General features: G+C 40.5%; 1 long non-coding RNA gene across 1 annotated transcript in view; it reads right to left on the reverse strand.

The window, feature by feature from the left end:
* LOC129625288 (uncharacterized) overlaps positions 1-10,852 on the reverse strand; it is a 28,037-nt gene extending 17,185 nt beyond the window's left edge. Inside the window, exon 1 of the long non-coding RNA XR_008701311.1 lies at positions 10,714-10,852. This is a non-coding gene — a long non-coding RNA (uncharacterized LOC129625288). The remainder of the gene's footprint in view (positions 1-10,713) is intronic.
* Between the last annotated feature and the right edge of the window lie 16,915 nt (positions 10,853-27,767).

A 27,767-nucleotide genomic window follows, 5' to 3' on the forward strand; every position in this document is an offset into this window, starting at 1 on the left:
TTGAAAGCTATTTTAAGGCAAACACAATGGGTTGTTATTTTGTTGGCTTTCACTGTTCCCATGGAAGTATGTGTGACACTTAGTAGGCATTAAATACTCATGCATTGATTGACTGCAGGGCAAACCATTATTTTTATTCTGTTCAACTTTTTATTTTGCAAAGTGTGATAAGCAAAGAATCAAAGTGATTAAAATCTTAAGATTCCAATTAATGTAAATAAAAAGAGAAAAGATGGCCAGATTATGAACTACTTTTTGTCTCTAGATGTTTATTCCAAGCATTGCTTTGGTCGATGCAGTTTAGGCAACAGGGAATTCTTAGAGATGATTAATTCCAGGTGGATCAAACCTTAATATCCTTTTGAGGATGATTCACTTCAATTTGCTGCATCATTACTTTCAGGAGGCAGTAAATGATAGCAAGCACTATACACACTTCCCCATCCTCTGCAATTTTCCTCCCAAGTTGAAAACCATTTAAAAATAATTCGAGATAAAGTTCAGTCAGTTAGCTAGTTACAGCATTCTCTTAGGGTAGCATTAGCATTAATTAATGTTTGTGGACTGCTTTGAAAATCACAAGTGCTATGGAAGTGCTGACTATTAATTTAGTAAAAGCACAAGCCATGAAAGCTGAAATTTAAAGGCAGTTGTGCACTGCTGAAATGTTTTAATATTTAAATGAGCCAGCCTGAAGAAAGTCTCTGACATCCCATGTTTATAAATCAGGAAGAAAAGAAGTCCCAAGTGGAGAGATTGTAAATGATTTAAAAGAGAAGACGGAGGTAGGAGTGGATAGGGATGACTGTTAACTATTAGAGGAAGGTAGAAGATGATGGGCGGGTACATGTCCATCAATTTGGAGATTAGTCCTTGTGCTGGAGATTGGCAGTGACATGGGAGGTGAGAAGGAAGAGATAGAAGAGGAGGAGAAAGAAGGAAAACTAAGAGGAAGAAAAAAGAGGAAAACAGAAAGGAAGAAAAAGGAGGAAAAGGAGATCTCTTGACTGAGATTAAAAATAATGACAAAAAGTGATGAAACTGATGTTTCTCCCTTGCATATCTGTTCAAGGGGCAGTTATAGTATAATAATGACTAGAAACCACCTTCTGATTCCTTCTTGACAGTCATCTCCAAACACCCACTCCATCATTACTGGCGGACGTGCGAACCTGAGTCAGCAGATTCTGTCTCCCCACCTCCCCCACCCCAGGCCACCTGCGTCCTTTCCCTTTTAGCACATTGCTTCCCGAGATAAGGTGAGCATCCTTGCCCCTCTCACCCTCCTCCTCCACTTCCACCAAGACAACTTCTTCTTCAAGACTGTCCTTGATATTCAGCTTTTCCAGTAAAGTCACATTAGGCCCCTGTGCCCATATATCTGCTGTTCTCATGACTGAAACCTGTATGCTCTTCCCAATGACAATTTCCAGGAGAGCAGAATTCCATAACTGTGAAGGCTGTTGAAGCACTGAACGTGGAACTTTCTGGGTAACTGCTGTGGTACTATTAGAAGTTAGGCCCATGAGTTAAATGACCAAGCGCACAACCTGTGATGGTAGAGGAAGTGTCTCTACAGAAAAGATAAGAAACGATCTTTCTTCCCTTCCTCCTTCATTCTTTCCTCCTTTCTGTTATCTTTCTAAAGCACAACATATATTTACACTGCAGGATGTTTGGAAAATAGAGAAAGGCAAAAATGCAGTAACTGTACTCCATCTGCTCAGATAGAGCCAAACCTTATATTTAATCATAGTCCCTGTTTTAAGTTTATTCACGTTCACATAAGATATTGCATCAAATAATGTTACATATAATTTTATAAGTATTTATATATTATGTAAATATAATATGATAAATATATGTAGCATAATATATTTAAGCATTTTATAACATAAAATACAATATACTTTGTGTTATATATTTGTTATATTTTTATTATAAAACATTTTCCACTAATTTCTTTATAACAGATGTTTAATATTCTGTCATATGGATACACCACAATCATTCTTTAAATTTAGAATTGTATTTTTATTGGTCTCACAATATTTGTATTTATAAAGAATGTTTTTAATAGATATGTTTGGGCATACTTTTTTTCAGAATTTTTATTAAGTGAGACAAGGCCTATTTTCAAAAAAAAATTCAAATTTCATGTTTTCCAATTTTCTTACCATGACTTTTCCTATAAGTTGTTATATATGCAATTTTAAAAAGGTTTCTACTAATCCAGTAGTCAGATAATCTCTGGGAGTATTGTAATCATCACATTTTAACAGAATTTTGATTCCGATCGGAGATTTAAGGAACAAAACAAAATGAATTACATTGTTTCTAGATTCTTTTTTTTTCAAATCCACATGTTGTGCAGTGTAATCTTTTTTAAATTAATTAATTTATTTTAACTGGAGGCTAATTACTTTACAATATTGTAGTGGTTTTTGCCATACATTGACATGAATCAGTATGATTCTTGGTAAATGCCCAGAAGTGTTCAGTGCTGAGCACACCAAGACGGCGCTAGAGAAGCCACGTGAGTCGAGCAGGGCGCCTGCCTGTGGAGCCTCCGAGCCGTTCATTTGACCTGTGCAAAGATGGGTACAATTCTCCCCTTCCCTGTATTCACAGCACCAGCAGTGTGATGTCAAAGCATTTTGTATCTGTTCCCTACAGCCTTGGGCCTGCTGTGATTTTGCCAATAGAATGCACTAAGTGACCACATGCTGGTTCCAATCTGGAACACAGGGATCTCACATACCAGGCCTGTTCCCCTGGAACCCAACTTCTGAACCCTACTCCTGACATTTGAACAAGCCCAAGCAAGCCTGCTAGAGGATGAGAGACTGCACAGGGCCTAAACAAAGAGGTCTACAGAGGTGACCGTGAACAGCTAGCCCCCAGCCAAGCCACCAACTGACCACAAACATGCCAACTAAGGCCAGAGGAACTGCCCAAATAAGCCAAGAATCCTCTGCTAAATGAATATGCTTTGGTACGGAGTATAACACAGGAGATGCTGTTTGATACTGCCTGTAAATCAAACCCAGCAATGTGCTTAGTATCGTAACAGAGGAAGAAGCAAGGAGTTGTAAGGAGTTAGCTTCTTTCTTCCTCAACTGCTTTTGATCTTAACACTACAGTCTAAAGTAATGAGTGCTGTGTCCTTAAAGAGGTACCTTTCTACAAAGGAGTGAAAACATTCTGACAAAGGAAAAAGATCAGTGTGCGTGTGTGTGTGTGTTTCTTAAACAATATTAATTCCCTATATGTACCTTCCCTAGGCTGGGTTGCAAAGCTACCCAAGTAATAGACGTGACTACTGTTGGATTGAGCAACAAGTCCTGTTGTTTCTGGATCTGGTGATGGGTGGTCACTGATGCCGCCAGGAAAGTAACCGTATAGGCATTCTGACCCTGAGAGGTAATATTCTGTGAATTGCCTGATGTGCCCAAGTTAACTGTGTTATCCAAAGAGCTATTTTCTGCTCCAGGCATTAGCTTCAGATTTGCAGCTCTGGTTTAGTGAAGCCAGCCTCCTTTTGTCCTCTGAGCCTCCTCTCTTTGTTAAGTCTATAAATAAAAGTCAGTTTTTCCTGCCCACATTTCTCTGTGTTGCCATCAAAATCTAGTAGCCAACTGAACCTTTCTCCTAGACTCTTGCTTTTTGCTGTAACAGTGCATCTCAGACTTGAATGTACCTAGGAATCACCTAGGGATCTTGCTAATCTGCAGATTCTGACTCAGTAGGACTGGGATGGGGACCAAGAATTTGCATTTCTAACAAGTCCCCAGGTGATGATGCTGCTCACAGCAAAACATTTTGAATATTAAGTGGCTACAGGACAAATCAACTCAATGCTACTAACCAATGGCTGGCTGATAGATAACCAGAGTTAGAGAGTGCCTGATCTCAGAATCTTCCTATTCTCATTGTCAGGTGAGCAAACGTCTGCCCTCCAGGAGCCAAAGAATCAGACTCACCCTGATAGTTCTGTGTGATGTTGTTTAGCCAATAAGTTGTGTCTGACTCTTTGCAACCCCATTGACTGCAGCACACCAGGCTCCCCTGTCCTTGGCTATCTCTCCGAGTTTGCTCAAATAAATGTTCATTGAATCAGTGATGATATTTAACCATCTCATTCTCTGCTGTTCTCCTTTTGCTTTCAATCTTTTCCAGCACCAGGCCCTTCTCTAATAAGTCAGCTGTTTGCATCAGGAGACCAAAGTATTGGAGCTTCAGCAACAGTCCTTCCAATGAATATTCAGGGTTGATTTCCTTTAGGATTGAGTGGTTGGGTCTCCTTTGAAGGACAAAGGACTCCCAAGAGTCTTCTCCAGCACCATAATTTAAAAGCATCAATTCTTCAGCATTCAGTCTTCTTTATGGTCAGATTTTCCTATCCACGCATGACTATGTACATGATTACTGGAAAAACTATAGCTTTGACTATGTGGACCTTTGTCAGTAATGTTTTTAATACATTGTCTAGCTTAGTCATAGCTTCTCTTCCAAGGAGCAAGGGTCTTTTAATCTCATGGCTGAAGTCACCATCCACAGTGATTTTCTAGCCCAAGAAGATAAAATCTGTCACTGCTTCCACTTTTTCCCCATCTATTTGTCATGAAGTGATAGGACTGGATACCATGTTGTTAGTTTCTTTTTTTTTTTTTTTTTAATTTGAGTTTTAAGCCAGCTTTTTCAATCTCCTCTCTCACTTTCATCAAGAGGCTCTTTAGTTCCCCTTCACTTTCTGCCATCAGACTGGTATTATCTGCATATCAAGTTGGTATTTCTACCGGCAATCTTGATTCCAGCTTGTGATTTATCCAGCCCAGCATTTTGCATGATGTACTCTGCATATAAGTGAAATAAACAGGATGACAATATACAGCCTTGCTATATTCCTTATCCAATTTTGAACCTGTCCATTGTTCCACGTCTGGTTCTAATTGTTGCTTCTTGACCTGCATACAGATTTCTCAGGAGGCAGGTAAGGTGGTCTGGTATCCCATCTCTTGAAGAATTTTCCAGTTTGTTGTGATCCACACAGTCAAAGGCTTTTGCATAGTCAATGAAGCAGAAGTAGATGTTTTTCTGGAACTCCCTTTCTTTCTCCATGATCCAATAGATGTATGTAATTGGATTTCTGGTTCTTCTGCCTTTTCTAATCCCAGCTTGTACATATGGAAATTCTCAGTTCATGTACTGCTGAAGCCTAGCTTGGAGGATTTTGAGCATTACCTTGCTAGCATGTGAAATGAGACCAATTGTGCAGTAATTTGAACATTCTTTGGCGTTGTCCTTCTTTGGGACTAGAATGAAAACTGACCTTTTCCAGTCCTGTGGCCACTGCTGAGTTTTCCAAATTTGCTGACATACTGAGTGCAGCACTTTAACAGCATCATCTTTTAGGATTTTAAATGGCTCAGCTGAAATTCTGCCACCTGCACTAGTTTTGTTCATAGTAATGCTTCTTAAGGTCCATTTGACTTCACAGTCCAGGATGTCCTGCTCTAGGTGAGTGACCACACCATTGTGATCATTAAGACCTTTCTTATATAGTTCTTCTGTGTATTCTTGCCACCTCTTATTAACTGCTTCCGCTTCTGTTAGGTCCTTATTGTTTCTGTCTTTTATTGTGCCCATCCTTACATGAAATGTTCTCTTGATACCTCCAATTTTCTTGAAGAGATCTGTTTGTTTGCACTGGGCATTTAAGAAGGCCTTCTTTAATCTCCTTGCTATTCTCTGCTTTCAGTTTGGTTTATCTTTCCCTTTCTCCTTTGCCTTTCACTTCTCTTCTTTCCTCAGCTATTCTTAAAGCCTCCTCAGACAACCACTTTGCCTTCTTGCATTTCTTTTTCTTTGGGATGGTTTTGTCACTGTCTCCTGTACAATATTATGGTCTTCATCCATAGTTCTTCAGGCATTCTCTCTACCAGATCTAATCCCTTGAATGTATCCTTCACCCTCCACTGTATAATCATAAGGGATACAATTTAGGTCACACCTGAATGGCCTCACAGCTTTCCCTACTTTCTTCAATTTAAGCCTGAATTTTGCCAAAGGACTCATGATGTGAGCCACAATCTGCTCCAGGTCTTGCTTTTGCTGATTGTATACAGCTTGTCCATCTTTGGCTGCAAAGAACATAATCTGATTTCAGTACTGACCATTTGGTAATGTCCAAGTATAGAGTTAAGGCTATGGTTTTTTCCTGTGGTCATGTATGGATGTAAGAGTTGGACTGTGAAGAAGGCTGAGCACCGAAGAATTGATTGCTTTTGAACTGTGGTGTTGGAGAAGACTCCTGCTAGTCCCTTGGACTGCAAAGAGATCCAACCAGTCCATTCTGAAGGAGATCAGCCCTGGGATTTCTTTGGAAGGAATGATGCTAAAGCTGAAAGTCCAGTACTTTGGCTACCTCATGTGAAGAGTTGACTCATTGGAAAAGACTCTGATGCTGGGAGGGACTGGGGTCAAGAGGAGAAGAGGACGACAGAGGATGAGATGGCTGGATGGCATCACTGACTCGATGGACGTGAGTCTGAGTGAACTCCGGGAGTTGGTGCTGGACAGGGAGGCCTGGCGTGCTGCAATTCATGGGGTCGCAAAGAGTTGGACACGACTGAGCAACTGATCTGATCTGAAGTATAGAGTCATCTCTTAGGTTGTCGGGAAAAGGTGCTTGCTATTGGGACTGGAATGAAAACTGACCTTTTCCAGTCCTATGGCCACTGCTGAGTTTTCCAAATTTGCTGACATATTGAGTGCAGCACTTTCACAGCATCATCTTTTAGGATTTTAAATGGCTCAGCTGAAATTCTGCCACCTGCACTAGCTTTGTTCATAGTAATGCTTCTTAAGGTCCATTTGACTTCACACTCCAGGATGTCCTGCTCCAGATGAGGGACCACACCATTGTGGTCATCTGGGTCATCGTGGTTATGACCAGCATGTTCTCTTGAAAAAACTCTGTCAGCCTTTTCCCTGCTTCATTTTGTACTTTAATGCCAAACCTGCCTGCCATTCCAGGTCTCTCCTGACTTCCTACTTTTGCATTCCAAACCCCTATGATGAGAAGGTGTATTCTCAGGTAAGCATTTTAATTTCTTTAAGTACTCATTTGCCACAGTCACTCCTTACAGGGTGTGAAGTTGGTTCCCCATGAACTGCACAGCTTCCACTTGTCTCTTCTTTATGTCATCTCTGATGTCCTATTCTGACCATCTCTTATTCCTTTGTCTTTACTCTGCATAGTCCCACAAAACTAAAATACCATTGGAAAAGTTTCCCGCTCTCCCAGCTCCTGATTAATTCTGTGAATTTTAGGAGCCCCTACACCTATAGCACTGGGTTGTTGGCGCCCTGTAGGACATGGTTAATGCACGACACCTCTTCTCAAAGCTGTTACCCCATTTCAAAGTGTTAGTCGCTCAATTGTGTCCAATTCTTTGCAACCCCATGGTCTATAGCCCATCTGGCTCCTCTGTCCATGGAATTATCCATGCAAGAATACTGGAGTGGGTAGCCATTTCCTTCTCCAGGAGTTCTTCCCAACTCAAGGACTGAACCCAGGTCTCTTGCATTGCAGGCATATTCTTTACATGTAAGCCACCAGGGAAGCCCCCAAAGAAACAGGAGCATACTATGTTGGCTGGAAATTGGTCCCGGTCTCCCCTGTGGGAGGCAAGAATTCTACCACTGAACCAGCCATTTCAAAGTGCAGGTATTAACTCTCCACCTGACTGTGAATTCAATCAATGCAGGTGGGACCTATGGATTAGTAGTATCATCTGGAAGCTTGTTAGAAATGCAAAACCTCCAGCTCCATTCCAAAATACTGAATTGGAATCAGCATTTTATCAAGATTCCCAGGTGACTTTTATCAAAATCTGACCCATACTAGTGTGGCAATTAAAACATCTAGTTATTCCTGCAGTCTGCATTTCACAGCAATTCTTACACAGAGATAGATAAAAGACTGGACCCCAGTCCTCCAATCATATTCCAATATGATTTTTTATATCTGAGAGTAGATAATGGGTAGATACTTTAAGGTTTGTTACAATAGGATATACAAAAACATTTTACTCAGTATCCAGCACACTGGTGGTATGGAATAAATCATTTTTGTTTAATGAAAGACAGATATGAAAAAATTGAAAGATGCTGATTTGATATTAATGCATTAAGAATAAAATTGTGAGAATAAAGTTGGACACTGATAAGTAGTACTTTATAAACATAGCATTAGATGCATAATTCTCATTTACTTATTAGCTTGGAATGAAATGTTTTACTACTGAAAAGTATTTATGCACATATATTTTGAAAGTGAAGACTACTGAATCTTGAATAGCTCTAGAAATGTGAAATCATAGATGTTTTTGCTTTACCATTGTCCAAAAATTTAGAAGGCTACTTTGCTCAAAAATATAGCATAGTGTTCCAATGCAGAATATAGGTGTTTAAAGATCCAAATAACTGCTGACAATGGCAAGATTTTGAGTTGAAGTTACTTCGTAAACATTCAAATTCAGTGGAAAGTTATATTAGATAAAGTCACTTGGAGTCTGATGCTTCCTTGTAACTCCATTTATATGGGTACAGAAAGGTCAGTCTCCTTTCAAACTGGGATGGCATCTGAGCAGTATTAACTGTCCATGGAACCAGAGTCTGTGCATCTTGCAATCAACAATAAACTGAAAAGTTCAGCACAACTGCCCACCTTACTGCACAAACTATCAACACAAAGATTTACCCAATCTTTGTATATCCTCAAATCAATACAAAGATTTATAAACAAATATTTTTATACCTTGAAATCAACACTATAGGGAAAAGTTCCTCAGTGATCATCCACTTTAATGTCTCTCTCTCAAATGTCATTTTGAATGCCGAGGAAAGGAATCACGTTGCTTTTAAAGGACACACCTAGAGCTCATTAAATCACTTCAGTGACGATCCCTAGACGTCCTTCTCCATACTAACAGGATACAACAGCTAAATCTGTTTTTTGTTTCTTCTTTTTTATAAGCAAATCCATTTCAACACCTTTTAAAAAGTATCCAAGTTGCTCTTTTTAGAATCATTTTAGACTCAAACCTTAAATAATAGTCTAAAAACACATGTCATATTATCTTTTAGGGTGGACCACACGAAACTGCCAATATTTGACCATCTTGACCCATAATAATGGCAATTTCATACAGTTCAACATACTAGAATACTCACCCAGCTTTAAAGGAACATTTTCTATTGACTGCGATATCAGTTAGGAAAATATATTTCTTAAATGACCAAAAACCTAAGTTGTTTTCTGGCAATTCCTGGGGTCACATAAATTGGAAGTTCCTAATTTGCATATATAAACCACTGTGAGTAAACCAGTACTGTTCTGATTAATACTTGGTAACTGTATCAACAGCCATGAGGTTGGACATCAGAGGAGAAAAGAAACTAGGAAGATTTTTCTAAAAGTTTCCTTTGGAAAACTTTATGAGTAAAATGGATTAAAAAATGTTCCCTTCAGGTAAATGGTTTAACCAAAAAGTCTTATACATGGATCAATAATAACAGAAAAGCTTGAATAACCACCCATGCCCTCAACTATAGTTTTAATGGTTGAATAATGAACAAAGTTATGAGACTTTTGCTCAATAAATGGCTACAGTGTGCCACAGAATAAAAGACAGTCTGTCTGTGCATCCATTCTTTTATGTTTGCTGCCCAGCCCTGTGAAAAGTGTTGTTTTTAATGATTACACAGAGGAATGTGAAAATCTCAACTGCCTTCAAAGCCATTAAGGAGATTTAGTCATGTTCAGTGGAGCATCAGACGTTTCTGTGTTTCATTGCTTCTCAATTTCCTGAAAACTTGTAAATTGCTGATTCTCACAGAATGATGGGATACAGAATGAACTTTGATGTGAGCTAAGCAGAAGTCTACACATGCTACCGTTCTGAATAATAAAAATGCTTTTGAAAAGAGGCTTGTAATAGCCTACATTTTCAGATGATAAATTAAATCCTTAGCCTTCAGAGCACGTGTCTGTTATCTAATGTCTCACAAATTAGGATGCACGACCAGAAATCCAGTGACTCACTTGCCAGATCCACCGGGAGCTTGTGAAGTTTGTCAGTCTGATTAAGGAGTGGGTCTTTGCCCACTATGCAGTGGGAGGGAGTTTTTTCATGCAGCAGAGACCACTGTTACCACCTAACAGAAGCCTTTCCACTAAGTGTCCCGGATAGAGGTTCAATTTCCCAGGAACACACAACCAGGCAAGGCCCAACCAGCTAGAGGAAACTGGCGCCAAGCTGGTTTCTTATCAAAACACAGCATTACAGGTTTTGGAGGAAGAAATGGAATTATCAAAGGTCCATCTGCCCCAACTCCAACCTATTCAAACTCGGAACAGAAAGGCAAGCAATGTACCTGTTAGCCCTTGTTACTCTTTTTTTAGGGAGCAGTAAATCTTATCACTGAATCATTAAGTATTCTTGGAAGACTATCTAAAGATGTCAGAAGGGTAAGTGACTCTGATTGGAAAAAGGGCTTTAAAAATTTATGGACATTTCAAATCTCCATAATGAAGAGGAGAGGTATATTATAAAACAATTACTAAGCAACAGCCAGCTGGAGAAAGAGCAAACTGATGTGAAGTTGGCTCAAAACTTGCAAGAAGGAAATACTTCGGCACATTACCTGGTTCAGCTGTTTTCTAAGCGGGATTCATACAGCAGCTCTTTTTTTCTTTTTCAAACAAGGCGCAGCTGGGTGTGTTCCTGGATGTGGGTCCTGATGAACGCGCAGGGAGAGGATGCGCTGGCAGGTGCTGTGCATCAGCAGAAGCGTGGAGCATGGCAGAGCCAGGCCCGGGCACTGCAGCCCTGACCACCCTTCCCAGGAGAAGCCCCACTCCGCATTTCTGCGGGGGCTGAAGGAGAGGCCTGGGATGGGAACCACCTGGGTAACCGAGGCGGCGGAGGCCCTCCTCCCAGGCCCTTCATTTGGAGCCTAGTTCACACCACGCATCCGGTAAACCCTGACGCTCAGGGACTCTTGAGCCCTCTGTGGCTCCCTCACCCTTCAGTGTCACAGGACAATGGAGCCTCGCCCAGTAGCCGGGCAGGGTCAGATGAAGGTCTCTGCTTGAAAGGCCGGAGAGGAGGGACCTCCGCAGGCCATATCGCAGGAATGAACGGCGCATGCTCCAAGCATCCAGCGGGGATGCTTGGCCCAGTGATGCGGGGCAGGGGGTTGGGGGAGGCAGCCATCCAGGCGTCCCGCGCGTGAAACTCTGGAGCCTTTATCCCAGCTACGTCTCAGGGCTAAGCAGAGAGATAAATACAGACTTCGAAAAGAAAGACAGACTTTTATAGCAGCTGCATATAAAAAACGAAATCATTTCATACATGTTGAGCATAAACGAGGTAGCCTACAGAGGTCTGGTGTTAAGATATTTGGATTGGAGCTTTATGTCTTTTAAAACGTTTTTAGTGGGACTTCCCTGGCGGCTCCGTGGTTAAGACTCCACCTTCTAATGCCGGGGGTGTGCATTCCATCCCTGGTTGGGGAATTCTGATCCCACACGCGGAGGGCGCCAGCCAAAAGAGTAATTAATTAATTAAAATTTTATTTAGTAACTCATTTATATTGTATTTTACAAAAACATAGTGGTCCACAATGGATTAGAAATTTAAAAAATAAACCGCAAACGAAAACAAGAACAAAAAAAACAGCATGTCCTTATGGACGTTCTAGTCAATCTCTAGATTCCAAATAATTGGGGGATTTTTTAAATTTGATTTTTGAGCATCACACTTTGTTGTGTTGCTGTTTTCTTGATTTGAGCTCTCAAATCTTTCAAATATACCAATAATTTTCTTCTACTGAATTCTTTTGCGTTACACTAAAATATAGAAATTGAAAGTCAAATGAAGGGGGAAAGGAGATCTGTACGTTGTTCTCTCATTTTCATTTACTATGTATGTTACTTACCAGACAAGTTCTTTATAAAGCCAGCCATTGCTGGATGCGTTCATCTGAAAAAAGAAAATACCAGGAATACCAGGGAAAAATCATTTTATAACCTCCTTTCCAGTTCATCTGGATGTTTGGTGCCCTCACTAATAGGAGACCCAGGTTGTAAGTCACTTAAGTCTGGGGCTGCACTGTTGTGCCCCTGATTGATGTGGGAAATAACTGTCACCTTCTTTCTGGTCCATTCTCCAATTCTGAGAACAATTTTGCCTCTAAGCTCTCTGCCCGTCTTCCTGCCTACCCCACTGACCTCTTTATACAAGGGAAAAGATAAGGACCCAGAGAAAAGTGGAGTTGATTGTTACCTAAACTAAATATTAACCTAGTTTAGAATAACCAGTCACCAGGACATTTATTTTTCTTTGTTTTTTCTAACTACCATGAGGATGGAATTAGACTTGCTTTATCTAAAGCTCACAAGGGGTTCCCAAACATTTGGATAAGAGGTGCTCTTCTAAACAGGTCAAACCCGGGGTATGGCCCCTGCATTTGAGATAGAGAGTGTGTCTTGAAATTTGGCTTATTGTGATTGCTTTGTCCTTTGGTCTAGACATTAAGGGTTCTCATGGCTTTACCACCAGTGGAATCTTTTAAGTTAGCAGCAGCTCTAATTATGCACCAATTAACCTTAATTAAGACAGTTCTTGTATAACAGCACACCCAGAGAGTTCACTAAACAAACGGCTTGACAAACACTGTCATTTAAAGTCCTTTCCAAACATGTCACTTTCTTAATTAGGAAGTGAGGTTGTGAAGACGCTATATTCACAGACATTATTTGGGGAATTAGAGTAGAGAAGATGGGAGCCAGGTCCTCTCCACGCTCCTTAAATGCATTGGTTACACAGAACACGTGGCCTTGGATGGACCCATAGGACAGCACCATGAAGATGACCCTCTTCTGGACACATTTGCTCCAGGTGGGCAATAAAATGATGTGAAATTACTTAAGTCTCATTTTTCAAGGAAAGATTAGAAAATAAAAGGCACTTCATGGAAATAATGAAAGGTTTCAAGACTGATCTTTTTCTATTTGTATTAAGATGGAAGACACATAGACACCATATATTTAATAGAAAATGCTGATAAATTTGGTATTTTGCACTATAACTTCGACATCTTTGTAATACTGGATCCTAGTTTTTTTAAAGACATATTTCTATTCAAGTCAAGATTTACGCTATGCAAGAGATTTTTTTTTGTATTAAACTTGCATATTTCTTACTATGTATTTCATACTTTTGTCACTTTTGTAAATGAAAGCTTTCAACATATTTAATTTTATCTTGAAACATGTTAATGTGAAATCTACCATACAAAAAAGTACAGATTATGTATACATAGTGTTTTAAGAAAACTCACAATAGTTACCAGTTTAGGGAATAAAACATTAATAGTAACTTTAAATCCATATGTTCCCCTCCCTAATTACACTCTCTTTCTCCCCCCACTCCAGAAATATCTTCTTCTAAATTTGTGCTCGGAGAAGGCAATGGCACCCCACTCCAGTACTCTTGCCTGGAAAATCCCATGGATGGAGGAGCCTGGTGGGCTGCAGTCCATGGGCTCGCTGAGAGTCGGACACGACTGAGTGACTTCACTTTCACTTCTCACTTTCATGCATTGGAGAAGGAAATGGCAACCCACTCCAGTGTTCTTGCCTGGAGAATCCCAGGGACAGGGAAGCCTGGTGGGCTGCCGTCTATGGGGTCACACAGAGTCGGACACGACTGAAATGACTTAGCAGCAAATTTGTGCTGCTGCTGCTAAGTCGTGTCCAACTCTGTGCGACCCCATAGACAGCAGCCCACCAGGCTCTGCCGTCCCTGGGATTCTCCAGGCAAGAACACTGGAGTGGGTTGCCATTTCCTTCTCCAATGCATGAAAGTGAAAAGTGAAAGTGAAGTCACTCAGTCGTGTCTGACTCTCAGGGACCCCATGGACCAAAGCCGACCAGGCTCCTCTGCCCATGGAATTTTCTAGGCAAGAGTACTGGAGTGGGTTGCCATTGCCTTCTCGGAAATTTGTGCTAACAGTTTCGTATTTAGAGTTCTACCACCTATGTGTAACATAGATGGAAATGGTGTATAATTTTCTGCATTTTTTAGCAGTTGTATAAGTAGCCTCATACTATGACATTCTCTAATTTTCTCTATATGTTTGACATTTATTCAAATATAAGTGTGTAATTCAACTTCATTTGTTTTCACTGTTACAAGTTATTCTGTCATATGACCCTATTTAAAAAAAGAACTGTGATGTTTTTGTGAAAAGGTTTTTTTTTTTTTTTTTTAATCTAATTTTGTCATGAATGGTTCAGTTCAGTTCAGTTCAGTCACTCAGTTGTGTCCTACTCTTTGCGACCCCATGAATCGCAGCACGCCAGGCCTCCCTGTCCATCGCCAACTCCTGGAGTTCACCCAGACTCATGTCCTTCGAGTCAGTGATGCCATCCAGCCATCTCATCCTCTGTCGTCCCCTTCTTCTCTTGCCCCCAATCCCTCCCAGCATCAGAGTCTTTTCCAATGAGTCAACTCTTCGCATGAGGTAGCCAAAGTACTGGAGTTTCAGCTTTAGCATCATTCCTTCCAAAGAAATCCCAGGGCTGACCTCCTTCAGAATGGACTGGCTCGATCTCCTTGCAGTCCAAGGGACTCTCAAGAGTCTTCTCCAACACCACAGTTCAAAAGCATCAATTCTTCGATGTTCAGCTTTCTTCACAGTCCAACTCTCACATCCATACGTGACCACAGGAAAAACCATAGCCTTGACTAGACGGACCTTTGTTGGCAACGTAATGTCTCTGCTTTTGAATATGCTATCTAGGTTGGTCATAACAATGTTAAATATTATAAAATTTTTCTTCATCTATTGCAACTATAAAGTTGTTATACTTTTGTTTTCAATGTGCTAATATGGAGAATTATGTGATATAATAATCTTAAATATGATGAACAAATCCAACTTGGTCATGATGTATTATATATTGTCTTGTTTTACAGTGTTGAATGGGTTTGTTTATTGATTTTGGAGGGGGCTTTGAAGAAATCAAAGCCATGTCCATGACGGATGGGGTCACACTTGCTGTTTATCCTGCTGCCCTACAGTGATTTTAGTATGAAGACTTTATTAGCTTTAGGACATACATTTACTTCATTTATTTGGCTGTGCTGGGTCCTAGTTGTGGTACAGAGGCTGTTTAGTTGCAGCATGTGGAATCTTAGTTGTGGCATGTGGGACCTAGTTCCCTGGCCAGGGATTGAACCTGGGCCCCCTGCCTTGGGAGGCCAGAGTCCCAACCACTGGACCAAAAGGGACGTCGCAGGACATACATTCCAAAGTACCCTCCTTCAAGTCTCTGAATGAATTTTCTTAAATTTGGAAGCATCTATTCTTTGAATATTTAGTATAATTTTTCTTTAAATGCAAGTAGGATGAGAGTAAGACAACTCAAATTTTCTATTTTCTGGATTTATTCATATTTCTAGGAGTTTTCCTCAATTTCACTAAGTTTTCCAATATAGTGGTGCACATTTCTCTGTAGTTCTCTCTATTATCATTTTATTATCTACTTCTTTCTTGTCGAGTCCTTTATTCTTCATATATCCTGTTAGAGGATTAGAAGTTGTTAGAGGATTATAACAGAGAAGGCAATGGCACCCCATTCCAGTACTCTTGCCTGGAAGATCCCATGGACCAAGGAGCCTGGTAGGCTGCAGTCCATGGGATAGCTAAAAGTCAGGCACAAATGAGCAACTTCACTTTCACTTTTCATTTCCTGCATTGGAGAAGGAAACGGCAACCCACTTCAGTGTTCTTGCCTGGAGAATCCCAGGGACAGAGGAGCCTAGCGGGCTGCCGTCTATGGGGTCACATAAAGTCAGACACGACTGAAGCGACTTAGCAGCAGCAGCAGCAGAGGATTATAAGGTGTGGTCTATGGTATATTTGCTTTCTTTTTAAGAATTCTTGTGTCATTACCTCCTTTTATTTTTTTATGCTTATAATGGTTTATCTTAGTTTAATTAGTTTTGTTTTTGTTCTTGCTGCTTTCCTAGGCCTTTGAATATTGTTTATTCTTTAAGAACTATAGCCTGTGTCACACAAATTTAATGACTAGTAGTTTTATTATTATTTCATACTAGTAATAAATTGTTAAATAAAAATAAACTCTTTCACTTCTTCTTTCAGTCCTTGTAAACATATGAACTCACAAAATGGGGATTCTGATGTTTGGTGTTTTTTTTTTAATTCTGTGCTTTGCCTCTGTTTCAAGACTTTGCCTTCCCTATGCGACTCATGATGGGGCCCAAGGCTCCCAGTTCACTAAAGGTAACTCTGGTTTGCCTTTTAGCCCCACAAGCAATGATTTGTTTCGTATGCCCTTCTAGCTGAGTGATCACTTGAACTTGAGTAGATATGCTTCATAGCTGCCAATTATTGAACTAAGGAAGTGGTGATCTTACCCTAGCCATTCTACGTCAGCTTATTCTACTATCAGTATATTTTGATCTGAAAGTCTTTGGATTCTGTCTCCACACAATAAGAAACATATTTTATTCCTGAACTTTTGATTAAAATAATGTCTCCTGGACCAAGTAGAAATGACCATTGCTTTGGGAAACAACACCCCCACCCCCACACCACCCACTGCTTTGCTCTGTCTGCCTGACAGGGATTTAACAAGCTTTATGAACATCAAAGGCAATACAGAGTTGAAGGAAAGTCTCCTAATACCTTTTAAATCCTTTATCTTTCTTTTTCAAACCTGCAGTGTGTAAGTATTCATTATATGCAACTAGCATTCAAATTTCTGCTGTTCAAGCAGAAAAATGTCTTTTATCAATTTTAAATTCTTTAAATATTTCCTAATCCTCTACATGTAGGTTAGATGGAACAGCCATTCAGAAGACTGAAATAATTCCTCCTGATACCTGGACTTAGGCAAACTATTTTGACTGCAAGTAAAAACACAATTGTACAAACACAAATATAAAAGGAGAATTTAATAAGAGACAGGGGTTTTGTGGACTCTGTGATCTGTTAGGTCTGAAAAGTATCTAGAACCAAAAGTTGGAAACCGTGTATAGGCTGTTAAGGCCCAAATAACACTCCAAATCCCAGTTATAAATTCTCAAGAGAGATAAAATTCTCTTGAGCCTGGATTGGACAGATGCCCATTCATTGCCTAGTCCATCATAGTGACAGGATAAGAACAGAGGATGAAAAGGAACTTGAAGATCAATTGCTGTATGTGGGGCCAACAATTCTTGGCTGGAAAAGGGTAGCTATCCATAAAGAGAATTAATCCTGCATTAAACACTTGGAAATTTCTTCCGGGATTTGAAAGAGAAGGACTCAAAGCTAAAAACAATTGGAGAGAACATAGTGTAATTTTATAGCAGCAAATGGAGAGTGAAGATGTGAATGATCCGTGTTTCTTTAAAAAGAAAAAAACAGCAAATTGTTGTTATTAAGTCAAATTCATCAAAGTGAAAAAATATGCTGAGACAAAGATATGATTCTAATACACAGTGAAAATATTAAATGCAAAGAAACAATATATGGATATTAGAAACACTCAACAGAAACAGTACAGAGACAAAAAAAAAAATGATATGGAGGCAAGAAAACTTGGCTGACTTTTGATTTCTTTTATGAAATTTAGGTGCCAGAACCATTCTAAAAGTTTTGAGTAGAAAACCTGAGACTCCCATAATTTAAAACAAACCAAGTTTTCTTCCATTTTTATAAACCAAAGAAAGATATTCTCCTCCCTTCCTATTGGGGAAAAGGTGTTCTGCCAACTCCTTGGCCTATGAAGGGCACACCTGTCCTTATTTGGAAACTCCTTTTTATTTCATCATCTTTTAGAATCAGCTCAATGACCATTCCTTCCCTGGGTTCTCATATCAAAACCAGCTGAGATGCTATTCTCTCTTTCACAGAACAAAATCATTTTTCTCTTATAACACATTTCAGAACACATTTATATGTTCAATTGTGTTCATTATTAAATATCAATCTTCCACATCAGGTTAAAAGATTCATGAGGGAAGGCCCCATTTCCATTTTTTTTTCACCACTGTATATGTAGTATATAGCTCTGTCAGATAGAACACACTCAACAAATGTGGAGGCACGGGCAGGGAAGGGAGAAAACACCTTATTTGAACTGGGGGGTGAACTGGGTGAACTGGGGAAGCAACAGAGGCAACAGGAAAAGAGGAAAAAAGTAAGAAAATGTCTTAGCTCAGGCTTCTCTAACTACATACCCAGGAACTAGGAGGCTTATAAATAATAGAAATTGATTTATCATGGTTCTGGAGGCTGGCAGTCAGAGGTGAGGATGCCAGCAGCGTTTGGTTCTGGTGAGAACCTTCTCTTCCAGGTTGCAGACAGAGAGTTCTCAATGGTATCCTCACATGGCAGAGAACAGAGCAGTAGAAGCAAGCTCTCCAGTGACTCTTGCTGCTGCTGCTGCTGCTGCTGCTGCTGCTGCTGCTGCTGCTAAGTCGCTTTAGTCGTGTCCGACTCTGTGCGACTCCATGGATGGCAGCCCACCAGGCTTCCCTGTCCCTGGGATTCTCCAGGCAAGAACACTGGAGTGGGTTGCCATTTCCTTCTCCAATGCATGAAAGTGAAGAGTGAAAGTGAAGTCACTCAGTCGTGTCCGACTCTTAGCAACCCCATGGACTGCAGCCTACCAGGCTTCTCCGTCCATGGGATTTTCCAGGCAAGAGTACTGGAGTGGGGTGCCATTGCCTTCTCCCTCCAGTGACTCTTACAAAGGCACTAATCCCATTCATGAGGGCCCCACTCCAATGACCTCATGTGCACCTGTGTGCTAAGATGCTTCAGTTGTGTCCAGCTCTTTGCGGCCTCATGGATTGTAGCCTCCTAGGCTCCTTTGTCCATGAGATTTCCCAGGGAAGAATACTGGAGTGGGTTGTCGCGCCCCCTCCAGTGGATATTCCTGACCCAGGGCTCAAACCCGCATCTCTCATGTCTCCTGCATTGGCAGATGGGTTCTTTATCACTAGCACCAACTGGGAACCCCCCACCCTGTGACCTCATCTAATCTAACCCTAATTACCTGCCAAAGGCCCTGCCTCCTAATACCATCACATTGTGGGTAGAGTTTCAACATATGAGTTTTGCAGGGACATAAACATTCAGTGCTAGCCAATAGACTGCTGGGCACAGAATCTGAGGAGGGCTGTAAAAAAACTGCTGGAGTAAATGTCATTCACATATGAGTATGTGAAGTCAGTACTTACTTATGACTGTGCCAAGTGGAGGGGCAGACAATGAAGGTGTTTATGAAAACACTGAGCGAGAATGGATGAAAGAGGAGACAAAAATATCTTTTCCTAATTTCCAGTGAAAATCCCTCTCTGTTAGATTAACTTTTATTAAAAAGTAGAAATCAGTTGTGCATCTCAAAGAGACAGGGTTCAGTTGACAACCTCTCTCTAGGGTATTCCCTTCAACAAGTTGACAAAAAGAAATTCTTTTTTTCTCTGAAAAAAGAATATGTCATATTGTCTGTTCCATTTAACTTCAGCCTTAGAGGGAAAACTATCCAGCAAAGAACAGCATGCTGAAAGTAGGAAATTCTCTTCAGCATCTTTTGTCATGGAGGAGTTTCCACCACCCCATTTAGCAGTTCTGGGCTGTGCCCTTCCAGCTATTACAATTCCTCCTGGTCATTAAAGATTCCATTAATTGTTGAGGTCAGAGGATAGTGTATCTGTGCTTTTAAGTGTCACAGAATATTGGCATAGGGAATTGTCCCAGGCAGTTAAAATTGGGTTAAGCAAAGTTCCAAAGCGCAAGTGGCATCCTGTAACTACTATGTCCATGGGTGCGGTGCTGACAATCACTGATGCAAGCTGCAATAACCACAGTGTGAGTCGAACAGCCATGATAGCCCTTTTACCCAGGAGACACAGAGCCTTAACACAAGATGGTGGCTTGAGTTAGTTAGCTCTCACGGCTGGACACTAACCAGGCACAGCTCTGTCCCAGGGCTGATTCCAAGTCCTTCCTGGGGTTCCCTTGCATCAGTACTCTACACCACACCTCCCACGCCAGGCAGTGTTCCTCTAGCTTGACTTTTCCCAAAATTTTGTTCCTTCAGATCTTAAAAATCACCTCGCCCTTGCAGATTCCAGCATATCATGATCATAAAGTCAGTGTTTATCATTCTTATTAAGGTTTTTAATATTTCAGTACATGTTTATTTTTTAACCATAAACATTATGTGTAGAAAGTGAAACAAAAATAAAGGATAACGGGCATGTCAGGTGTCACATTACTAATCAGTGAGTAAACAATTCTATATAATAGATCAATAAATTCTGTGGTTTAAATGCTTCATATGCATTCTTATTTTTGTCATCTTACTTTATCTATTTTTGTAAGGGCTTTGTTAAAATCTCTGCTGTAACTGTGTTTGTTCATTTTTATTAAGCTTTAAGTTTATGTTGTTGTCTGCCTACAAATTTATAATCAGTATAGATTTCTATTGGCTTTTTATAATGATTATATGGTATCTTATTTTTTTTATCCTAATAATGTCATAAATGTTATTTTACCAGGTATTACTTGTTTTATACTTTTCTTTTAAACTAAGAATTTACTTTGTTTTTTATGCCTTTATTTTGAATCTTTCTACGTGGAATCGTTTTAGGTATTTTGTCTTATGCAAGCAGCCTATTTCAAATTCAGTTTTACAAACTGTGATTTTTAATAGTAAAGCCTAATCTATTTACATTTTATGTGAGTATAGTGGGGTTTCTTTCTGTCACTTTATTTTTGGTTTGAGATAAACTTTTTTTCTTTATCGCGGTTATTGTCTTTCTCTGCGTTCTGTTGGTTCAGCATAATGTCCTATTTTCCCTTTTTTATTTTCTTTGCAGTGAATTGTTTTGCTTGTCTTTGTTTGGGAGCCCACCTAGGCCCTAATATAAAGGCAGCTTCTATTACCAGCAGTCATGTTTGGGATGTGGCAGATCCAGGCCCAGTTGTCACAGTTCCTGGTTATGCAGATGTGATGATGTCTCCACATTTCTCAGTCTGCACACTAAGGAACCTATTAATAGGAACCCTATTCCTAAGAGAAGACCTTCCTAAGTAGAGGTGTCTATCCTAGCATTGCCATCTTCCATGGAACCCTTTCAATTCCTCTTAACACAGAAGTAACAAAAACCCCTTGTGATGACTGCTTATTTCACATGCAAAGTGCAACAAAGTCTTACCTCTGCTCTCTTCACCATTTTGCTTTTCTATTGCTCCTTGATTAGGGAAATGCTTTTCTTTTATTTGAGTCTAGCTATGTCTTTTTAACTACGTGGTTTTTGTTTTTTTCTCTTGCTGTATGACTCAAGCAAAGATGCCATCTTGACCTGAAGACTTGTTAAGTCTCTTTCTAAATCTGTGACTGTGGCCAAAGCATCACCCTATCTCTCTCAAGACATCCCTTTTTATTCTCAAAAGACTGTTTTGGAAGTCAGAAAGAACATTGACTGTTTCTTCTTTTCATTTTCTCTCTAATGATCTACTTATCCTCAAGGCAATGTTGATGCCTCTTACTGAGAAAAGGAAAGGTCATGATAAAAAGGAAATGATAAAAAGTGAAAGCTCAAAAATGACTATTTTGAGAAATTACATGTATATATATATACATGTATATGTGTGTGTCCTTAATAAGGTATGTGTTTCAAAGCCTAGCTTACACCATTCCCGTGTGCATGAAATTAAATATAGACCATTCTAGAAATAACTACTGAGATTGAACTAATGTACCTTATTGATTCCCTCCAGCATTTTCTATTCCTGCTGGTGTGTCTGCTATAGAAACCTGAGAAAAATGAGTAGAATGTAGCATTCTGTAAGCTCTGGTGACTGAGGATTAGGAAGGAAGAAGAGATGCTAGAAGTCGATTTATCCCATGGGGACTTTGAACATAGGACCAATTCTTGGCTCTCATGGGTATGAATAAAGAGATGACACCTGAGTAGCAAAATACGAAATCCTCAAATAGATGAGGGAAGTAAGAGAGGGTGAGAAAAACAGTCCTGACATTTTAAATATACCCTACTGAGATGGTCACTGTGCTTTCCATTCTCTTCTGGCTGACCTTTTGTGACCCTGTGCTCTTCCAGGGCTCAGGTGAACTAGGTTCCGTATGGACTTCAATGCCTGTGAAAGGAGATGCACAAGGTGGTTCCCATAGCTGATCTGAAAATACATCAACAACAGTCAGTGACTGTGGACTCAACTTAAAATTCTATCTCAATATATATATTTTAATGTCAGTACACTGCAGATAGTGTACCGAAAAAAACTGAACAGAATTTTACTTTTAAAAATCACCTTTGGTGGATAGTGTGATGATCAGCTTTATGTCAGCTTGACTAGGCTACACTCCCCAGTCATTCAAACAATAAACGTGTTGCCATGATGATATATTAGAGATGTATTAACCTCTACAACAGTAGATTTTAAGTAAAGGAGATTACCTTCAATCATCCGAGTGGGCCACCCCAATAGACCAAAAGACCTTAAAGGCAGATCTGATGTTTCCCTAAGGAAGACAAAATTCTGCCTGTGGACTGTAGCTTCAGCTTGTGCATAAGAATTCCTGGACTTATCTTTCTGATGGGCTAGTCTATAGATTTTAGAGTTGCCTCACCAGCCTTCATGACAACAAAGGCTAATTTCTTATGATAAATCTCTTGATATATGGAAGTATGTGTGTTTCTGTGTGTGTGGATGTGTACGTACATATAAATTTTTTTGTGTGTAGATATATCCTGGGCGGCCCAGGTGGTGGTAGTAGTAAAGAACATGCAGGAGGTAAGAGACACAGGTTCAACCCCTGGTCAGGAAGAGGGCAACCCACTCCGGTATTCTTGCCTAGAGAATCCTATGGACAGGGGGGCCTGGTGGGCTACAGTCCATAAAGTTGAACAAAGTCGGACATGACTAAAGTAACTGAGCGCGCAGATATATTCTTCTGGGTCTAATTCTCTTTTGGAACCCTAACTGATGTGGATTTTTATACTAGAACTGTTTCATGAGAGACAGAATCTTAAGAATGAGGTTCTTAAATTGACTCTGTTTTTTGGAATAAGTTCTCTAGTTTTGTTGCTGGTGAATTTGAGGGTTTTGCTTCATTATGAGAGAGCTCGAGATGACGTTATAGGTAAAAAGTGGATTTAGTTTGTAAGAAACACATTCCCCAGACAGAGTAGGGGTCAACTCAGAAGGCGAGAGACAGAAACTTGAAATACAGCGTGGTTAGTTTTCATGGGCTGGGTAATTTCATGAGCTAATGAGTGAGAGGATTATTCCAATTATTTAGGGGGAAGAGGCAGGGATTTCCAGGAATTTGGCCACCGCTCACTGCTTGATCTTTGATGGTTGGCCTTGAAACTGTCATGGAGGTGGTGGGTGTGTCATTTAGTATGCTAATATATTACAATGAGTGTGTAGTGAGGCTTGAGGTACACTGGAAGTCAAATCTTCCACCATCTTGGACTTAGTTGGTTCTGACCAGTCTTTGTCATGTCCCATGGCCATCTCATCCTTTTAAAGGTTGTGCCCTGCCCCCTTCCCTCCTATTTCAGTTTGGTTAGATTTAAAGACACTAATGAATATTTCCACTGATAATCCATAGTATGATGCAATTGTGTGTGTGTGTGTGTGCACGTGCACACGTTTAATGGCTTAGTCATGTCCAACTCTTTGTGACCCTTTGGACTGTAGCCTACCAGATTCCTCTGTCCATGAGATTTTTCAGGCAAGAATACTGGAGTGGGCTGCCATTTCCTTCTCCACAATGCAGCAGTAGAGATGGGCAAAATATCACCATTTGGATGTGTATAAACAATATGGTTCTGGGTAGCCTTGTGTTTGATATTGTATAACATTTTGGTCAAATCAACCTAAAGAATATAATGGATTTGGCTGGTTACTCCTAATTGCACTGGAGAAAATAGGGAAAGGCAAATGATTTGGAAGTTTCTATGGCTTCCCCACTCCAGTACTCTTGCCTGGAAAATCCCATGGAATGGGGAGCTTGGTGGGCTGACGTCTGTGGGGTCTCACAGAGTCGGACATAACTGAAGCGACTTAGCAGCAGCAGCATGCCTTCCCTTAAAGAAACCTTTAACTCCTCTCTGCCTGTAGCACTGAGATTACTAAAAACCAAATCCACAGTCTTATCCTGCATTATCATGCAGATTGAATTCCCAGGATTATGGATGTCCTCTGCCAAGGTGAGGTCATTGATTAAGAAGTACGGAGATCCTGAAAACTGTCATTGGGACATACAGATGATCCTAGTGAACCTGGGTCCTTGAACTCCTAACTTCTGTGGAGTCCTCTTTGGCAGTGGAAGAGGCCATTCTACTTCTGTTTGAGGAGGTTACACTTGCTTTGCCTGAAGAAATGGTCATGTCCCCTCCTGAGGTAGTTCCCTTGAAAGACACTCTTGATTCCTCTCAGGAGCGATCCCCACCATTCATCTTTGCTTCTAGACTTGTAATTAGACTCCGTTTCCACCTGGCTCCAGAGAATGAGATGCAAAGTGTGACTTGCAATAAAAAGTACACTACAAACCCCCAAAATAGCATGATTTTCCAATTGATACAGTTATTTGGGTAACATGTATCAGAAGCAAGGGACTTCCCTGGTCATGCAGTGGTTAAGAATCTATGTGCCAGTGCAAAGGACAAGGGTTCCATCGCTGGTCTGGGAAGATTCCGCATGCTGCAGGGCAACTGAGGCTTTTGCCACAACCACTGAGCCCACACCCCAGAGCCCGTGCCCTGCAACAAGAGAAGCTACCACAGTGAGAAGCCTGTGCAGCACAGACAGTAGCCACTGCTCGCTGCAACTAGAGAAAGCCTGCATGCAGCAACAAAAACCAGAACAGCCAAAGAAAGAATAAACAAATAGGTAAAATGATAGTTTTTCTTAAAGAATGGATATTTAGGAACATATTTATTGATACAGGCCCACTAAGCAGAGTTTCTGCATTTAATGTTGCAGCTAAGAGGTTAGGAAAACTCTACCAGTTTATTGGCTGGTTTGCTAAAATAAAGACCAAAAGGTAGTATATTAAACGAAGTTGAAATGCCAGGACTGCCTTTGTACGCCATAGAGGATGGTATACAAAGTCCCAGGGAAATACAAATGTTAGAATGGATTCATCATTTAGACCTGCTCATCCACTTTGGGACAGTCCTTTCACCAGGTGTGAGAAATAAATTTGTGAGGGCAACCCCAGCCTTCTTGGAGAGCTCTGTGATTGCTCTTCTCTGAAGGTCAGAAATTACCTTGGGAGCTGCTGCCGGCCACCAAACTCTGATTCCTCAGTGAAATTGGGATTAGATCCCAGGGTGGCAGGGTGCAAGTGGCACAACTCAATTGCCAATCCAAATGGGCGCAGTTACCATGGTGGACAGTGGAATTAGAGCAGTGATCAGAATAATCTGACCACCTGCTGCCTCTGATGTTGGCTAATTGATTATGGTGTCCCTGGAAAAGAAATAGTAGGCAGTCTATCAAATTCTTACTTGACTTGTATAAGTGGAAGGGTTTTAGGTTAAGTGAATAGCAGTCTAACTTAAATCACCAAAGCAGAGATTCATGTCTCCTCAATCAATTCTGAGATGCGAGTCCATTTCAAGACTCAGAACTGCTTGAGTGGAGAGGAGGACATGTCTCCTTGAAGAATGACTTCACCTCACTGCCAAAAATGTGTACATTTTACTGCAATAGACACTTATGCCAGATAAGGATTTGCTTTTCCTGCACACAACACTTCTGCCAAAACTGTGGACGTGCAGAATGCCTTATTCACCGTCACTGTATTGCAGTGTTTCTTCCAGTCAGTCAAGAGCTCACTTCATAGCAGATGAAGTGCAGCCCTGGGCCCAGGGTCATGAAACCCTGTAATTGGAAGTGAAAAGGAGACTATGTGGAATACAGGAGGTCCCTTAAGTTGCCTCTTGGAGCTACTATGCCCTGTGATTCAAGTCAGTGGAAAATTACAACAGTCCAGCGAAAGCGTGACTTCCAGTGGTCCAGCAGGAATGCAGGAATGATGGTTTGAGTCACCCAACCAGGCAAAGAATCATGACTGACTGAGGTGCATGAGGGCTTCCCTGGTAGCTCAGCAGTAAGAAGAATATGCCTGAAGTGGAGGAGCTTCAGGAGATGCAGACTTGATCCCTGGAGGAAGGCATGGCTACCCACTCCAGTATTCTTGCCCAGAGAATTCCACGGACAGAGAAACCTGGCAGGCTACTGTCCATAGGGTCACAAAGAGCTGGGCACGACTGAAGTGATTGAGCATGCACACACAAGGTGCGTGCTGAGGGCAGAGGGAATATGGAACGGGTAGTGGAAGAAGGTACTTTAGTTTTGTGCCTAAAACCATGTGGCCAATTGTGGAAATTAAGATTGTAACAGCTATGTCTTTTTATTTTGTTATGCACATGTTTATGTGTGTGTGAAAACAGGTTTATTCTTCTCTTATCTCAGCTTATAAAATAAAATGTTAACTTTTCACCAGTCTATTTAACTTACAGGACATCAAGGAGAAGACTGAACACCACCCAGGACTTTGGATTGTCTTCTGGGGAAAGATTAGAGCACTTTCAGTTGTACACAGGGTAGTTGTATCAGTTTAGATGGAAGTATGTCTCTGTTAATGCTTCCCAGGTGGCTCAGTGGTAAAGAATCCACCTGCCAATGCAGGAGACACAGGTAGACGTGAGTTCAATCCCTGGGTCGGGAAGATCCGCTGGAGTAGAAAATGGCAACCCGCTCCAATATTCTTACCTGGAAAGTTCCACAGACAGAGGAGCCTGGCTGGCTACAGTCCATGGGGCCACAAAGAGTCGGACATGACTGAGCCACTAGGCGCACAGGTCTCTGTTATTGTCTTTGGTTGTTAAATATGGTTTAAGGAGAAGTATGTGGGCACCAAGTTCATATGGGGTAGACTGTTGTACTCATTTTTTTTATGTCAAAACTTTACTAGGCTCCAGTCTCTAGTTTCTCAACCAAACAGTTATCTGTGTGTATCTGACTGTTACAGACAGGCAGACAAAAAAAATACCTCCCCCAACTTTTCATGTTCCCTTTAAAAAAATGTTCATTTTCAAAGTAAGGATTACATACACTACTGATTAGTAATAGATGCTTTATGTATAGTGTCACATTTAACCCTCACCATAACTATGAGAATGAATAATTGGAATACAGGTCAATTAACTAGCTTGAAATCTTTCAACTAGTGAATTCAAGATCAGGATTTAAATTCAAATTGTCTGACTCCAAACCTAACACTTTCCACTGAGACCCACAAACACCACTGTAACTACACATTTTATAAACACTTAGAAATAGCGTATGCTTCTATGCAAACTGCTTGACCTTGAACCCCAGCCTCTCTTTCATGAACCCTTATCTTACGAACAGAAAATGAGAATTTTTTTCTGAACCAAGGGATAACTTTTAACAGCCTTAAAACTTAAAAAAAAAAGGAAAAAAAGTCTGTTTTGTATTTGAATGCAGCTGAAAGTAGATTACCTAATTTAAAACAAACAAATAGGAAATCAAAGCCACAGCCCAGACCCCTTTCCATTCCTTGGTTGTGCTTTCGGGCAAATCACTTAAATCAATTTGGACTCATT

This window comes from Bubalus kerabau, chromosome 13, assembly GCF_029407905.1.
Source record: "Bubalus kerabau isolate K-KA32 ecotype Philippines breed swamp buffalo chromosome 13, PCC_UOA_SB_1v2, whole genome shotgun sequence".
Taxonomy (NCBI): Eukaryota; Metazoa; Chordata; class Mammalia; order Artiodactyla; family Bovidae; genus Bubalus; species Bubalus kerabau.